The sequence below is a fragment of the Melospiza georgiana genome, chromosome 10 (genome assembly GCF_028018845.1).
Source record: "Melospiza georgiana isolate bMelGeo1 chromosome 10, bMelGeo1.pri, whole genome shotgun sequence".
NCBI classification, from domain to species: Eukaryota; Metazoa; Chordata; class Aves; order Passeriformes; family Passerellidae; genus Melospiza; species Melospiza georgiana.
Window position 1 is genome coordinate 15,308,847 of NC_080439.1, and position 19,031 is coordinate 15,327,877.

A 19,031-nucleotide genomic window follows, 5' to 3' on the forward strand; every position below is an offset into this window, starting at 1 on the left:
CTGTGAATTAAGGAAAGATTGATTATAAGAAATATTAATCTTGATGCAGAAAGTCAAGGAAACTTTAAACTTTTCTAGCTCACCTTTTTTTCTAGCCTTATGTTTATATATATATAGCAGTACCATTCTTCAGTTGCCTTTAGATTTCTTCTTTCAGAGTAAGATCATTTTCCATGCTGTGTTTTTCTTGCCTCTCAGTCTGGATGTCATAGAAAAAAAATATAATGAACAATAGCAACTTTGGTGGGGATATTAAGTTCTATTCCTTACCCATAGGCCAATCTCTAATGATTACAGACAAATGACATAATGGGAGAAATGAAATCTTTTATCTGCAGAAAAAAAAGTTATTCTCTGAGAGTCACTATGAATTACTTTTTCCTGAGAGTGACCAAGTAGGGCTAAGGCCTTCCAGCAACAGAAACAAGGGGCAATGGACATGAACTAAACACAGGAAGTTTCATCTGAATCTGAGGAAAACCCTCTTTACTTTGTGGGTGACAGAACACAAGAACAGGTGCCCAGAGGGACTGTGGAGTCTCCTTCTCTGGAGATGCTCCAAACCTGCCCAGATGTGGTTCTGTGTAAACTGCTCCGGGTGAACCTGCTTTAGCAGAGGGAGGGCTGGACTAGAGCTCCAGAGCTCCCTTTGGAGCCAGTCTGTGCCTTTGTGACTCTGGGTTCTCTACTTTTACCAACTACAGCCACGTGTTTCTATCATATTGCTGATCAGTTGGCCAATGGCACAAATTTATGAGACAGAGATAGAAACAACAGAACAACAGAAAAGCAGGCAAAGAAAAACCAACAAAAAGATTGTGCCAATTTCACAAGTTAAAAAAAACTTTTGTAGGAAGCTTCACCTTACAGATAGGGAAATGGAAGCAGAGCATTCAATTAAGTGTAAATATTACCTTCTACCCAGTAATGGCTGTAAGACCTCAAATGTTCTGCAATCAGCCACAGCCTGAGCATTAATTTGAGTGACTCGCCTGCAAACTGCAGTAGTTTGCACTGGCATTAACACTGTCATGTTTTATGTGAACCAAATACAGGCTCTAAACTTTTTCTGCTCCTTGCTTCCATCAAATGCAGTTTTTTCAACTCAATAAAAACACCCTCCCCCCCTCCTCCAATTACTAGTTTTAAATTATTAATATAATTTTGGGATATAAAACTGGTTACCTCATGTTTTGGATCAGGTCAGAAACATTTTTCACAGAACTGTCTCCTATCTTCAAATGTTCCATTCTGCAAAAGAGCTGAGTGTTGCCAGAGAAGAAGCATTAGAAATTAATTTACAAAGAGTGACTAGGAGAGCCCATTCAGTGAGCCTTCTGCCCAGCTTTTACTCATCTAATACCCAGTCTCTGTCAGATCCCACTAAAACCCACTGGGATTACCAATGGGGTCAATATAATTGAAGTCTGTTACAAATTTAATACCCCTTTTTTGTTTATAAAACATATACAATTATTACATGCTTTGCCTGAAGCATCAATAATGCAGATAGTATTTCACAACTAAAAATGAATTATTTCAGTGTTAAAAGTAAAAATGCTGGTTTGCTAAATTTTTTACATTACCCTTTTTTTCTGTAATAATATAATGAGAAAAGGTTTATTGAAGTAGAATTAGAGCTTTGGAAGATTTAGATTCTTAGTAGACAAGTAAAATTGCACAGAATGATCACCCCATAGTGTAATTATTCCAAAAATACAATTAAAAGACAGCACTGAGCACTTTCACAGTGCCCAAGGAGACTTGAATATGTCTCCTTTGGAACTGCTGGGTCAAAAGAGTATTGTTATCCTCAGCAGTTACTGGAGGCAATAATTTAATCTCCTTAATAAATTTCTTAACGGTCTAAAACACTCTGTCAATGAGGTTTTCGTGTGTCAAAGTGATAAAAGTCAAATTTTCCATCGTCTCTTAGTACTGTAAACTAGAAGTTAAGTATCTGGAAAATATCCTCATTTAAGAAGCTAATTTCAAGGGAATTAAAGAATTAGCCAAAATTACTAAACATATTATAGTATAAAAGAGGCCTGGAAACTCAGAAAAATTTTATATTCAAATCCCTACTTGCAATCACAAAGGCATGAAGCACTTTCCTTTACTAATAATGAATATAAATGCTTTGGAGATCATGATACATTTTTGAAATTTTCAGACATTCACTTTAAGCCCTTAGAAGAAGATCTTATCTTTAATGTTCATAGGAATGAAGAATTGAAGGTCCACACTTGTCAAAAAAACAAGACGGAAATTAAATTATCATTTCCTATAACTCTACATACTTTCTTTCTTCTTTAGATTCTTAAATATGGTTCCTGTTCATTTTAGACTCTCAAATAAAGTGTTGGTGATTTTGACCATTTTTGGAAATGAATAACTAACTTATAAATAATCACCAAGTTATTTCTTTGAACAAGTCTCAGGCAATGAGCTCATAGGGAACCATTCCCTTCCTTGACTTTCTACCCAACGGTTAACCTGAACAGATCATATTTTGGATGACTGAAACTCTAATCAAAAATTAAATCATAAAATAAAATTAACCTCTAGGTCCAGTTATAAAACTATAGATTAAACAGTTACTGGGATTCAGCAAATACTACACCAGTGACTGTTATACATTAAAACTTCTACAGAAAGTGATGGATAAAATTCAGCCATTTATTTATTCCATTTCTCATCCAGAAGCTCCCCTTTGGGGAGAAAACTATCTAGGACATCTCAATTAAACACTCTATCTTACTGCTATCATACAGAAACTTGGAGAAATGTTAGAGATTTCTTTTATTTCTTTTTTCATTTTTTTAAGTAGACCTTTTATTTTAGTACAACTTTTCTGACAGCCTCTCAGTCTGGCCTGCTGCTTGGGAAGGTGGCGTGATGGGCTAAACTGTGGGGTGAAACTGCAGTGGAATAAGAAACAAATTATGTTCTGAAAAGATGGGGGGGGGATTTTTAAATCCTCATCCTCTAGCTTTTCTGTCTTTTAGTTTTGTCAGAGTTACCATAGAATCAGCTTTTATGTGAAAATTCACAATTTTCACTTCATCCCCATGCTAGCATTACCATGGATAACATATATCAAACCAAAACCAGAAATGGACTCCCCATTTATTTCAGCTCTCAGGCAGGTGGGATTGAGTTCAAATACAATGAGTAATATTTATTTCTTGTGGAATTCAAAGATTTGTATGACATGCCCATCACCTTTCCTCCAGCCTTCAACATACACAGGCATTTTAAAAATAGCATCAGCTAAATGTCTCTTGCTATTAAACAGCTCCATCCACACCAGTTCACTTCCACAAACTCCATTCCCTTCCATTCCCTGCTGGGACCTGTAGTTATATGCTGAGTGGGTCTTACAAAAACCCTTCATGAGTTGGTGGATTATAAATCTTCAGAGAACACTGATTATATTCCACATCTCCTACACTCACTCAACTGCCACTATAAAGAAAATGTTTTCCACTCACTGAAAGTAAGAGCGGGACTACGTTGTGGTCCAACCTTTTCAGAATCTATCTACAATTTACAGGTATGAGATGAGTAGACAGCTACAGACATAGTAAAAATGTTTAAAACCATAATTTAATTTAAGAAAAGTCCTTATATGAAAAGCAGCGGCACAAGCTCTGAAGACTTTTTTCCGTATTACTGGAGATTACATCTATTTTAACTTTATCATTTTACCTTCAGAGAAAGCTGATATAAAAATCCCTAGAATATTGAATATTACAGTTCAGTACATCCTCCAGTCACCAATGTTCCTACTTTTTATAATATTTTCATCACCAATAACGGTCATCAAAACTGAACAAATTCTCAGACTTTTCATCCCCAGATGAAACGAGAAAGAAGAAAAAGACAACAAAAACTGTAACTAAATATGAACCACACAGAACTAAGACAATGAGGGTGGCCAACTTAAGTTTTATTGCTAATTTAGTTTTAGCTTTTCCTTCAATAGCTATATGTAAAAAAGAAATAAACTGATCTGATATTTAAACACAAGAAAAATTTCTGAGTTTTGAAGTGAGAGCTCCATTGCCTCTGTGGGCAAGATTGGACTGAGATCATTAAATGTGAAATTTGCCACAACTACTGGGAGGAATGACAGTATTTAGAAATTAGCATCTGCTATGGTTCCCAATATTGCAACCTTGCTTCTCAGTAGGTAAGAATGTAATTCTTACTTCTACCTTTTACTTACTTATTTCTGTTCACCTAGTGTAAAAAAAAAAAAACCAAGCCCAAAATAAAATCCAAAACAAAGGCCAAAATTCTAATAGCTGGATATTCTCTTGACATTTTGCTGTAAAATGTCAATGTGAGCCATTACAAATTTTACAGATCAAAAGGCATTTTAGTAACATTCTCTATGGCTTGAAAATTAAAGTAAGTAGAAAAGACTGTTATTTTCTATGGAAACAGAAAAGGTTTCAAACCATTTAGAACAGACAATACTCAAAGCAGGGGTTTAATTTTAGCAATTCACATAATTGTGGTAAAAATACACAATGCTCTGCAAAAAGTATTTAGTATGAACAATCTTCCTTTAGATAGCACCAAAATAAACTATATCTTTGTTCCTTCCTATTTGTCTTTTCAAAGTAAAGTATCACCAAACTTTTCCTATAGGGACATGAGGTTCAGCACCTACCTTCTATTAAATCTTTTGAAGCCAACACTGAGACAAGAGCCATACACTGCTGCATGTGTTTTCAGAGATTTCATTCCCAGCAGTGTTGTCATGAATTACATTGACATAATTGGAGCTATTTATCAGCATTTCCTAAATAAACAGTATTGTTATATTTTAAAGAGTCTAATATACAGCCTGTGCTTAATGAAATAAATCAGAACGCAATGCTAAAGGTACTAACATTACTAGAAAATCTAGACTTCCAGCAGAGTTAGAGAAGTGCCTATGTGGAAGCTACTTATCACCTGGGCCTGAGCTTCTGTTGGGAGCTCCTCCAGGGCTGCCCTGGGCTCAGGGCTGCCCCCAGCTCTGCAGCCAGCAGATCCAAGCCCTGGTGCCAGGTTGTGCAGCTGCAGAGCTGTCAGGGTCAGCTGTGTGGCAGCCTGGAGCTCATGGCCTGTTGCCACTAATGTCCCTGATGTCCCCACTTATCCTCCCCCTCAGTTCCAGAGAATGAGGAACAACCTAGCTGAAGGTGTAATTTAAAACATAGCCAGCAGTGAAATAGTAACCACAACATAAAGGGCCACTGACTTCCACATCTATTGAGATAGATGAGATAGGCTCTGCAGACATGAGCTGACATGGTGAGCAGCTGACCAGTTGGCTGGGTTGAGTGAAAAACCCTTCTGTCCCAGAGCTATAAGTGATTGCACCCCATCCTGCTCCAGTAGTTTAAAATCCAGTAGAAACTGTTAAACAAGATACACTAAACACTTAAAAAATAAAAAAAATCCTAGAGAAATGACAGATAGAAGTATTTTATTTCAATGGAAGAGGAGCATACAAGCTGGAACAGTGGGTTGCCATCACAAATCTCTGTATGGGCTCCCTAACTAGAATAAGCTCACAGCCCTCTGGACCAAACCTATTAGCTGTGTTTCATTCTTAGTGAGCATCAGACACATGGGAACCCCTGAATCCAGAAAGGGAAATAAGGAGAGAGGCAGGCTCACACCAAATGGCTTGGTTATTATTCAGATGAGCTGTGTTTATTTTCCCTCTGTACTTTACAGCTCAGATATAAACCAGAGCTGCTGCTGAGCAGGGCTCTTGTCACAGCATCCTCCCTAGCTCTGTTTCCATTTTCTGTATCTATTTCCAGTGTGCATTAAAATAACTCAAGTTCATTTGCAGCATCAGCCCTAACTACTGTTATTTTCATATCTAAAAATAATTCAAGTTTATTTATGGCAGTGTTTTGACTACCCAACTGCTGATGTCAACCAACATCATAGAAAGAGAATCAATGACCAGGCTTAGATTATTTTCAACCGCAGACAAGAAAATTTGAAAAGATTGATGATAAATCAAGATGATTCTGCAAGAGAGCCTCTGGAATGTACTGGCATTTCAATTTTATTAAGAAATAATAAACAGCCTCCAGCAATAATATGTTTCCACAAGACAGTTTTGCTCTAGCAAGTATGTGTGTGCCAATGATAAGAGTTATTTCCATACTTTTCTTTGGATGTGAAGCATTCAGGCCTTGCACTTGCACAGCTGAAATGGCACAGATGCAGAAAGTGGAGCTGCCATCCCAGCATCCCAGACTACACAAAGAATAGGTTTCTCCTATCTCTTCAGCTTTTCTGTGGTCATCAGAAACTGTATGAATTTAAAAATTTTTTTAGGATACAAAATTGTCTCAAGAATTCAGTAGCTGCATTTAGAAACTGCTTCTGGAAATAAATTCTAGTATCATTTTCTATGGAAAGTATTTTTCATTCCACTTTTTAAATCCTTATAGTTTTCACTTTTAATAGCTTAGTTTTAGTGTGGAACTTTTATCTTTCTGTGTCATAGCTGGGACAGCAGGTCTTTCTTACAACTACATCAGTGAATTGTGGCTGATTCATCTCTGACTCATTTTGCTAAAGTTCTTAAATATATCCATTTTCTGGTCTCACTTCAAGTAATTTATTTTAGGTTTGGGGGTTTTTTTCATATAGGTAGAAATCCCTTTTCTAATGGCATTGTGCAATTTAGGCTGAAAATAAAATACAATCAAATTTAGCTGCTCAGTTCATTTTGAGAGTCTGAGTAAAGCCGAATGTTGGACTTAACTACAAATGTAGGAACAAAGCCAAGATGTTTATCCTGGACGCCCTACAACAGTGGTTTCCATTTGTGCAGTACCTTCATGGTCCACTTTACTCTCATGAAACTTTTCAATTTTTTTTACTGTGACAGTTCAGAAAGTTCCAGCATTGACGTTTGAAACAGATTTTTGGAAAGAGTTAAATTTTGAGCTAGGTGGAAAATACTCCTGTTTTCATTATTTAAAATGAGAAAAACTGAAGGCATGACCTGAATCAGTCACAATAGTTCTAGACAAGAAAGCAAACTGGATCCTCCATCATATGAAAACATTTAGAATTGATGTTTAGTTCCTTTGTGTCAGCCTCTTGAAACAGTCTGACTGGTAAAGCAAAAAGGCTCCTTCATTGCTGATTTTATAGTGCTATTTTATATTGAAGATAATGCCATAAAAAGCTTATAGAAAAGTTTGTATTAGTTCTGCAAAACACAATCTGTCTCTGCTATCAGATTTTTAAACATTAATGGAAAACTTTTCTGCCAAAGGAACCCCAAATATCTCTGAGCAAAAAATTTTCTAATATGAGATGTGTGCCAAGGATGATGTTTTTACAAGGACCCACAAAAGGATATTGAATGCCATTGAATTTATGGGATTTTTTTTCTTGCTATGAAAAATTCATCATTTATTCACATCTACACATCGCTGAATGATCTTTAGCTACTAAAATAATCTTGATATGGATATGAGTGAGCTAAAGAAGCATTAATGCATATCAAAGGTAACACCAACTTAACATACAAGAAATGCTCATATCAGTGAGAAATCCTTTAATAATACTGCACAAGCTTAATCATTAAGGAGGAATGAAAGAGCATGGCAAGGCTTATCTCCAATTTGAAATGAATTTGCTAACTTCAACTCAATGCTCTCAAACAGCGTAGAGTAACAGAAAGGGGATCTACAAATTTGTCATTCATCAAGTCTTTTTACAAACCTGAATTTTTTATGACTAAAAATCTGCTATTAACTCATTTTCAATTGACTAATTCTAAAGGAGCAGAGCAATTTACATAAAAATACTAATTTTAAACATGCTTTTAATGAAATGCTTATTAAGGGCAAACACTATAATTTAAGAGTAAAATATGTTATTTCATTGTAATACACTTAATTTTATGCTGCTCAGAATCATGATTTTAAAACTTCTCCCACAAATGTGCATTAGCTGCTCTGAATTTCAGACATGTTGTTTTCTTTTGCCTTGTGAGGACATAAACAAGCTCTGCCTGCTTCTATCCAAGATTTTCTTTGTTATGTGGCACTGACAGGAGCCAAAAGCCTCCAGCACAATCAGCTGGTCCTCTGGACACAGCTGCCTTGGGCTTTTCAGGTGTCCTGGCAGTGCTGCCAAGGGCAGGGCTGTGGTGCTGGCACTGCTGCCACACCTCACAGCTCCCTAAAGCTCTGCAGCCCAAGGTCTGCCAGCACAGACACTTTTAAATGGCTGTGAACAGCCAGAAATAAAAAACAAGGCACTGTTGGTGTGGAATGCCCTCACAGCTCCCCATCCCCATTAGCTTAGATGGAAGCTAAAAACCCTTCTTTGTATGATGGGTGTGCTGGAGGCTTGGAGCTTGCAGCTCTCCACTCAATAAAAGCAGGTTCCTACAGAGCTGGACAGCAGCCTTGGTCACCCCTCAGCCTCTGGCCTGCATGAAAATACAGCTCCCCCAACCACCCTCTCCTCCTGGGGCACAGAACTGTGGCTCCACTCTTACCTGTCCTGAAGCAGAAGCCATCTGGAGAGAAAATATCAAAGAATTACTGATGAATAGCTTTCCTTGTGGTTGAAGCTGTTTTATGTTTTTCCTAGTCCAAGCCTAGCTGAAACTACTTCTAGCAGGAGACATAGCTAGCCAAACATGCCAACAAGGACCTGACTCAATTCAAACACTTCCAGCTCACTTTGCACTGTCTGACCCCAAATGTAACTCTCCTGCTTTAGAAGGGGAGTAAGAAACCTGCACAGAGAAGCCTCCAAGCCTGAAATGCTAACAGAAATCTCCAATTCTGTCTGAAGCCCCTCATGAGCTGCAGATGTGTTCAAGGGATGCACTTTGCAGGTGGGGTGCTGCACCCAGGTCAGGCTGCAAACAGGGTGCGCAGAAAAAAGAGGGGTCACAGGTGAAAAACAACAGAAACAGCAAACTTTGTGTATCTGACACTTGAACCATGACACCAAGCTAGTTCAGGTAGCCACTGAGTAACATTTGATTACATTGGTAACTCATGCATGTACAGGGGAAAAGCTGATGTGTTAATTCCTAGCATGTTTGTATTAACACAGCTTTTATTATCAGTTAAGCATGGTCCTGTCCATGACAAGTTTTTTGTGTGGTTGTAGTTATGAACACATGCTTAACCCAGAGCACAGGAACTGTACATTTATTATAAAGCTCTTCCCAGCTACATTTTTTCTGCAGGATGCTTTTCACTTGCAGGGCCTTTCTTACTAAGCAAGCTTCAGTGGTTACATTTCTGTAGGGTTATTTTTGGGGGAGGAGTTCAGGGAGACTCAGACCTTTCCAGGTGGTCTGAGGCTGGCTGCTACATAACTAAATAGAGGATTCATTTATGTTCTCTGCAGTGGCTTTAGCTCCTCTGAATATTGCCTTTGTGCCATGATCATCTCTTGGCCATACAGACTGGTAGGCTTCCTGTGCCTGATGTTGTTAAAGATTTATTTTTCTGCATTCCTTTTGTTTTTGTTACCACCACATTGTTGGCAGGTTTTTGAGCTGCATTTTTAGGTTGAGAGGAGGTAATAAAATGGTGATGGTTATGGGTCGGTGTTCTATAGCAATGAATTTCCTCAGGCCTGCCTGCATCATGAAACTCTTGTTCCTCTGCAATGTCACATTTAAGACCTGAGTAAAATATATCTTTGAGTGCCTTTATATTACCTAGCCAGGTACCTAATACAGAGCCTTGTTGTTTTGGAGCATGTGTACTTGTGTATGAAAGCTCTTTTCACTACCATGGTTTAGAGTACTCATATTTCTTCAGTAGTCTGTCTAGAAACAGAAAAAATTACTTTTAATGCACTGTTAGTATTTTCAGTATTGTTCTAAATTCACAGTGTACTCCCTGAATGCCTGTATCAGTGAGGATTTGTCTCAAGCAGCTGCCTGCAGTCCCTCCTTATTTACTGTTCACTGCTTGCTCAGCAAGAGGAATGCAAACATGAGGAGTCCAGCAGAGATTAGGTGATGATTAGACTGGTCCCCAGCTCCTGTCCTGAGGCTGTAGCAGGGTTTTTCTACCTCCTCCCAAGCTGCTGCCCTGACCTTCTGTCTCCCCTTTCCCAGCTATAGCCCACATCTTGCTTCCCAACTCTCTCACTCCCTCTCACATTCACATTGAAGCCTCTCTTTTGTTAAAAAAAAAATATTGCAGTTAATATTTTCCTGAACAGAATGCTTTATAGAAAGAATTAAGTAGGTTTTTTTTTTCATGTTTAATGCATGCCTGCCATCCTAAAGCACAGTCCTGTAAATGCACAGGAGAGATCCTGTCAGAGGACTGAATAATTGTACTCCAGCTCAATCAAAGATTGATCGATCCTAACTTTCATTTATTTCCGTGGTCTCCTCCTTAGTGGACTTGCTGCAATTAAAAGAAAAAAAAAGAATTTTTTTCTAAATAGTCACTAAATGCTGCATGCACAAATGTTCTTTAGCATCTCGCTTCAACCTCCTGCTGCTGCTTGGAAGGCTGTGCTGTGCCTGTGGCAGAAACATTGCATACATTAATCATCAGGGAAGATGGTGCCAAGAAACTAGGTAATAGCTTTACTAATATTTGTGCCTTTCAAGACTGGGAAACAACTGAACTTTAAAAATCTTTGTTAAAATTTAGTTTGCTGAAGAGACTTCATTATTCCAATGTATGCAAGCACATTGATACAAAATGTGTGTGTCAAACAGCAGGCAAAGCCAAGGCTGCTGGGAAGTCACCCCTATCTCCACACCAGTTCAGGGTTCCTTACCCTGAAAAAGGAGGCACAATGAGGTTTTACATAAGTGTGCATCCAGGAAAGGCTCCACCTCTGGGGCCAGACCCACCAGCAGAGGGAAGAAGGAGTGGCGTCAGTGCAGCTGGGAATTGCACAAGGCTGGACCCAACTGCTGCTGAAGTTGTCCTTCATTGCAGCAGAAGACAGGCTCAGCCCCACCTAGGACAGGACTGCCCAGCAGAGGCTGTTCTGCACTGTTCTCTAGAGGAAATGCAATCCTGCACATATTGCTACCTTCTCACCTTTTCCAGACACCCTTTTCCAGCTCCCTAGCTTCTTACTGCTGCCTTATGCTGTATAGTTTCTGTTTTTCTTCATGGATAAGATTACTTTTTCACATTTGGATATATCTGGAAAATGAAGAAATGTCGATTGTGTTCATCTGCACCACCATACTTAATGCCATCAACAGAAGAAACAATTTCCATTTCATAATATAACATCACTGGAGAAATTTAATGGAATTGCTTGTCCATTTATCACTTCATGTTCGATTTAATAGCAAACTGCTACAGACTTAAGTAATACAATAAATTTAACATGTAAATACGATAATCCATAATTAATTAAGAATGTCTATACCTGAACACAAAATGTGGGTGAATAGGAAGGAAAATCATAAGGAAAGTATAATTTCTTTTTGATATAAAGCTGCAATTTGTTTTTCACACTTAAATCATTAAATTCACAGCACAGAAAAATCTTGGATTTTTTAATTGTCCTTACACTTCCTTTTCGTATGTTATGACTCAGACGGTCACTTCTCTTGTCTCACTACTAAAAATAAAGGGAGAATAAATCTGAAGTCATAAAACTGTTACCTTCTAGCTGAGTTCACATAAAGGGGAATGAAGAATAGAGACACTTCATCACTAGAAAACCGGTGATGGGAGAACTGTTCTTTTTCAAAAAAGAGCTACTTCACATTTTTTTGTTCAATGGCATGAATTACAGTGTTGAGCAGTTACAGTTCAAACACACGGAGTTCAGAGACAATCACAAAAAGGCAAAGGATTAATATTGTGTTCACAATGGTAAACACCAAGCTGTTGCCTTTAATCTGACTGAAAAATTCCCTGAAATTCTAGACACACCCTGAAATCTTTCAAGACTTTTATGCTTGTTTCAGCCTCAATATTTGAAAGTAATCTAATAATACACTCAGTGGGAAAATTCAAAGAGTGTAGATTTAATTATTTTAATTTCTTAAGGATAAAAAGAGTATGTCTTTTTTTTTGCAAGACAGTGTAGTCTGTTAGGATGCTGCATGCAATGCTACAGCATTTCAGTCACGCCAAGTCATGTGTGACAAAGAAAGGAAAAAGGAGTTCTTGCTTAGTCCAGCAAGCCTGGTATCATGATAAAATCTAAGAGGAGAAGACAGTTTTTAAACACACTCCTTTTAAATCTAAGGGTAAACTGTTGGTTATGTGCACTTTAGTACTTATCTGGGTGCTGTTTTTCCAGCCTGCCTTATGTTCCTTCAGGGAACTGCTGCCCAGGCCCATCTCCAGAGTGTTTACCCTTGGTCTGAGTCCCTCCTCTAACACTTTAAGATCTAGTAATTGACTCTTGCTTACAAAATTAACATCTGGAAGTGGTTCAGAGCTTCCTCAGGATCACAAATCTCAGCTCATCTGCTCCCCTGAGCTTTTATACATTTTTTTATTGTCCACTGGTATGGATAAAACCCTGGGCCCTCCTTACCAGGAGTTCTTGCAGGTGCCATATCTCATAACAGGGTCAATTCCACTTGGTAAGTCACTGAAACCACCTTCTTTTCCTAATTAGTCACTAACTGTGTGTTTCTCATTATGGCACAGAAAGTCTGATTTGAAACAGGGGGAGTTTATCTTGTTTTTTGGGTTGTCTAGGTCAGAACATCCTTGTCTGACTGGTATCACGTACTCTCCAGTTCACTCATTTCAAAGCCTAAATCAGCACTGGACCCTGTAAATCTCAGTTAGATGCTGACCATGGAAGCATACATTTCCTTTACTTACTCTTTGTATAGGTTCTGTATTTGTAAAATACAGAACACTTCTTTACCCAACTTTCTGAAAAGGAATCTGTATCCAGAGCTAGGAGCAGCACCACAGAAGGACCATTAATTAGTAGCAATTTTTCCTTCACATTAGGGTTGGAATCATCTCTAGTAAATGGGCCACACATTGAAAAATGAAGAGATAAAGTTAATAGCTTTGTTGATTTTATGACTTAATGAAGCAGGAGACCTATAAAGCATAGTACAATTGTGCTTGATTATAATAATGAATAATATAATGCATATACACAAAGGAGCAACAATTCAGTTTCATGCAGATGGCCTGACTTTGGGGAACTTGGGTTTTTCACACTAATAATGTAATGTAATTTACACAGGCCTTATAATCCATATATATTCCTTCCTCTCTGTATGAGAAAAGGGAGACCCATGGACATAGTGACATGAATCCTGTTGCAGTGAACATGGAACTTTTCTGGGGAAAAAGTGACAGAGAAGAGTGACTGTGTTTCTGGAAACCCAGAGACCTCTGGGTAGACCAACTGGACCAAAACTTCTCTGCAGCCCTATAACTTCCTCTCTTCCTAAAGTGAATGAGAGGGGAAAAAAAGGAAAAGAAATTTTCTAGGACTGTTTTTCTTCTAACAACCTGCCTTCTTCCATGGATATTTCCATGCAAGTATAGGATGTGGCCCAGGCAGTGCCTTCTGTACTGTGTTCCAGTATGGATATCAACCCACATGGGCCTTCCCTCACTCCTCATCCACACATTTACATTTGTGGAGCTTTTATGTAATAGTTCACAGAGCCTGCTACAGTTCTCTGGGTTCTACCAGCAGAAGGAATAATTAATGAAGAATAAATGAGGCATCTGACTTTTGAAAAATCTTGCATCCTAGCTAGTGTAAGATTGTGCCAGACTCCTGAGTTTTCTGTCCTGCTTTTCCTTATTATAACTTTGAAGTGTCTTTTAACTAAATCAGTGAGGAAATTACCTGAGATCCTGCTCTAGTCCTTCCTGTGAATAACATATACAGTTCTAAGGCAGCTGAAGAAAATATGCAGAAACTTTGGTAAGCTAATTTGTTAAAGAAAAAGAAAAAAGCTTTATTCCCTGAGTTTTAGGAAGAAAGACATCCACTATGTGGTATAGAAATTTTTTCGCTTCTCCTACAAAATAGATTAATTTTTCAAACTAATTTTGCATAGTTAAAATAGAAGGTTTTTTCCTTGTGCTTCTTTTCCCTGCAAAATTTTATTTCTATTCACTTAGTACTGATCATTAGCAGTTTGTGAGCATGTACAGCACTGTTGTTGATGATACTGGATATTACATCAACTTCTGCCCATAACAAATGGGGCTCAGAACAGTTTTTGCTCATTTTCTTGCAAAACAAACTATTTTCTCCTTTCCATTCCCTTTCTGATGATTCTCAGAGCATCAACTATATCCATTTTCTAGCTGAAATATGGTTTTCAGAAAAACAAGCAGTATGAAATGAAATTGCCCTGTGCCACCCCCTGCCCCACTGTGCCCTCCTGACAGCATTCTGTTGTTAGTCTTTAGAGAAAGCTGAAAACATGGATTGGCACTTGGCTTGCACAGCAACATCATTCTGTCAGGACAAATGTTGTGATTTGGCCGTCACAATAAACAGAATATGAACAAAAACAACCTGGGAAGGAAACACTGCTCTGTTTTCTGTGTCCTCTATGGGCAGACAAAGGATTTGGCAGGTTCCCTTCAGTGAAGGGGGGCTCTGCAGCAGCAGGGATTTTATGAGCAACTGTGACATGACTTTCTCACCTGAAATCCTAAATGTTCTTCCCAGGTTTGTGCCCATCAGAGCTACTTGGAAGGTTGAGACTGTCCTGCAGAATTTGTCTTTACATTTGATCATATTAAATTGATTTATTCCATATTCCTTATATTTCTTTGCACAGAAACTCACAAAAGCCTAAGCCTTCAGCCTTCTTAACACTAGCAAGGTTTGGGAAGCAACAAACTCAGATATTCTGCCTCTAAAATCTGTCAATATACTCCATAAACAGCATTTTCCAAAGTCACATCCTCTTTAGCATTCAGACACAGCAATAAACTCATCTGTTGCAGTTTGCTTACTTGGTTATTTGAAAAAGAGACAGAAAAGTTTAAGCCGTATTGTCTGGCCCAGCAGAACTGACTACAGAAGCTACTTCACCAGGGCAACTGCAATAGCACATGAAGAAAATATCTGACAAATAAGAGATCTGAGACAATGTCTCAAAGATATGAAAAAGTCTGAGAAAGCCATAGTGGACCTCACATCTCACAATCCTTCTTAGGCTGAGAAACTGAAGGAACACAAAGCTGCTTGTAGCTGTGAAAGAAGACCCCATCTGCCAAAGTGCTCCACAACACCTGATGCCTCATCATCCTCTCTTGCCCAGGGAGATGGCACTGTCCATGACAAGTTCACATAAATAATGTCCTTTATAATTTCTCTGATCCTCTAATATCAATTTATTTCATTGTCAAATGATATAACCTTCATCCAAAATAATACCTAACCTTCCTGCTGTTCAAATATAGCAAATTGGATTTATACTGTAATGCAAGCAAAGGCAGAAATATTTTCCTGTCTTCCCTCTGAATTGAGAACTACCATTGACCTGTCTGTGCCAGTATATCCTTCCACTCATTTGGTCCATATCTGGATGTTTTGCATTTTATGGATGTGATGGATATCCTGGAACAAAATGCTTGTGCTGAGGAAGCTATCTGGAGTTAAAAATCTTTGATCTGATCCTAACCAGTAACTTTCATTTTCATAAATAAACTCTTTTATACCTCCCATAAAGTCAAAGTTCTCCTCACTAAACTAGAGGTAGGTTCAATAATCAACATAAAGAAAACCACCCTTTAAAAATTGCCCAGCCCCTTATCTTGCTCATGCAAGTGTGTTACACAGATTGATTTCTGCAGACACCTACAACTCTCTGAAACAAGGATTACAGATAAGTATCTTATTTGCAGTTCATTATACCTGTTTGTGCCCATGCTTCCTCTGAGGGTCAGTGGCCAGTGGAGAGGGAGCTCCTTCCAATACACCTTTGGGTTCTACAACAAGAATGATTAATAATTTTATATTAGTGATTGGTTCTTTTCCTGTTGCCTAAAGCAGTGTGCTGGCATGAGATGAGACATTTCTGCCTGTGATGGGTCTGTGCTGCTCCAGTGAGAGGTCACCAGCCTGCCCAGATGAGCAGCTGTGTGCTCTCTCCTGGCGCCTCTCAGGCAAAGCAGCCAGCAGCAATTAGTGTAATAGTATAAATTAGTGTAACAATATAAACAATTTAATCAGCCTGCTTGAATTAGACCCACAGTTTTGTTTAAAATTGATTACAAGGGAGCATGATGCCCTGAGAGCCTGTATCTCCAGCAACCAGGCACCAAGGGGAGATCAGCTTCTTCACCCCATCAGCCTCCAGCTGGATCAGTTCATGTCCACAGCCTCATGCCTCTTTGACACTTGCTCTGCTTCCTCGTGTTTTTGTCTTAATTCAGTTCCTTGACATCCCAATGCTAAGCCCAAGAACAAAGCTGAATATTTTTGCAGGTATTTTTGCAAACAACCACCTTTTGTCTCATGTGCTCCACCTGTGTCCATGGTAACAACTTCCATCTTCCTCTTCAGCGTAAAACAAATTTAATTTGGTTGCAGTTTGTATTTTTCTCTGCTGTCAGACCCATTAACATTTTCTAAAAAAAAATGAGTTTAAAATACAAAACACTTTCCTTGCTCATGGGGAAAAGCTTAACTCAAATGACTGTCATGTGTTGAAATGTAAAATGAATTATTGTTCAGATCTGCACATCTCTTGAATAGCATAAAAAAGTCATCAAAACAGACCTGACTTCAAAAACCCAAGTATAAGTCCTGGAATATTTACATCACAATAAAATTGGAAGCAGTCCTCATTATATGAGCAAACTTTAAAGAGGAGTAATTGTATTAAAATAACATCAATTGTCAGACACGATTGAAGGAATGAGAAGTTCTCCTGAATGCTATGTTCAAATGATGACTGAGTCAGTGTTCCTTTTTCAAACAGCTTTCACTACAATTTAGTAATAAATTTTTCACTTTCAATGGCTAGATTGAAACCAGGTAGCAATTGCACTTCTCTAAAGAGAAACTCAGTTTCTAAGAGCAATGTGTAAAGAGAAGATGATAATTCTCACTTATAAAGGGGAAGCTCCTCAAAAGAAGAAATTAAAGGCATGGAAATCAAAACAAAAAAACATTCATTTTGGAAATTGACCCTTAAGACAGGAGTACACTTCTTAAATGTGAAATAGCATCCTGTTCTTGGATGGGTAACCTGCAAACTATTTGGTTTTGAAGCTGATTCTCTCTCCCATCTTTAGCAAACTCTTTACAGAAGCTTCAGGATTGATATATACTTGTCTTTGATGCACAGGCTACCTTGCTAAAAATAAAACTGCTCTTCTGCTTCTCAGGATTTTATGCTGGTGTTCCTACAAGAGTTATAAGCTGTTTACCTGTTACCCAACATTGTAATACAGGCAAAAAAGGTTTTCCACTGTTTGTATTGATTTTTCTGCTAGCTCATTTGACTGTGCAAAGCTTTAACATGTGCTTGAAATGATATATTAGAAAGTATTGCCTCAGTTATTTAGTTCTGTAAATATCATGACAGAACCATATGTCCTCTTTGAGTTCAGAAATATAAATCACAGGAGAACCAACAAAATTCTTTGATTTGGAACCTATCATCAGACAAAGGCACAACTGTCAAAACTGAAATAAACTGAGGAAAATGAGCCATAAAAAAGCATTTTGGATTTGTGAGTGCCTTTGCCCCAAAAGGATTTTTAATTGAAAGAAAATGGTTATTATACTACTGCTCAATTAAAAACAATTAAGCTTTTTCACATTGCACTGAATATCAATATCATAAACCTCTTAAAATCCCAATTACTCCCTGTGGTATTCCAGATGAGTTAGTGAAGGATAAACGGTGCTCAATCTATGCATGACTCATCCCCAAAGTTCTCCTTGAAAAGTACGTTCAATAAAACCTATTGAGAAGTGCAGCATTGTCCCAGGAGCAGGTTCCTTCCAGCTGCAGGAAATCAGGGACTGTCATTGGTAGAGAGAGGCACAGTTCTTGTGATATTACTGGTCATTGATGCTCCTCTGTTCTGGCACACCAAGCATAAAACTGAAAGTTATCTAATCAGAATAAAAAATGAGTTTTGCACAGGAATGAAGGCTGATAAACTTTAATAAGAAGAAATCTGGATTATTTGAATATATGTCTGATTGTCTTGGTGAAAAAAAGGAAAAATGAGATACATTTTCAACTGTCTAAAAGGTCCCATTTCTTTTTATTACAGTAGTCTTAACAGTAATTAGATAAGTCATTTTGCTGCCCATTTTCAGATAACCTAATACAAATATCAGGATAGAGGTACTATTGGATTCATTGATTTCTATATACTCAAGACCTATGAATAATAATAAAACCAGTGGACTAGAAAACCACAATTTTGTGAACAAAATCTTTTCATTTCTCCAAAGAAACAAATGAAAAGTGAGCCCCTAAGAAACCATTATTTCTGCTTCATCCCAAAGCTTTTGCACAACCAAGATTACCACCTTATGCAGGGCTCTTTAGTTGGTAACCAATTTCTCCACTTTGCCTCTTGTGCACAATGCTTGGCAAAGCTTCCTCCAGCATGTGGGGATGGGAGGGAGGTGCCTACACGTTTTATCAAAGCCTATTGCATTTATTTGGCACAGAAGAGCTGTGGGTCCACTCTCTGGGGCAGTCAGAAGCACTCATTCAGACACCTGGCAAACACAGTGGCCCTTGGGGATTCACTGACAGCCAAGGTGCTGGCAGAGATTAAAGCAAAGCAATAAGCAGATAACACCTGAGTGAACAGGTTGGGGGATGTTCTCACATGCAGGCTTGTAAAAGTAGCAGAAAGACCTTTTCCAACATATCATATTAGCAATGGTTTACAGTGAGAAATTTGAAATAGAGCTGAGAATTCAACTTCAGAACAACAGATAATAATTCCTGTTCTGGGATGCTGCAGCAGGAAAGAATAAAGCTTGGTGAGGAATGCATAAAACATCACAAACTCAGCAACACAAAGACTCTGCCTTCT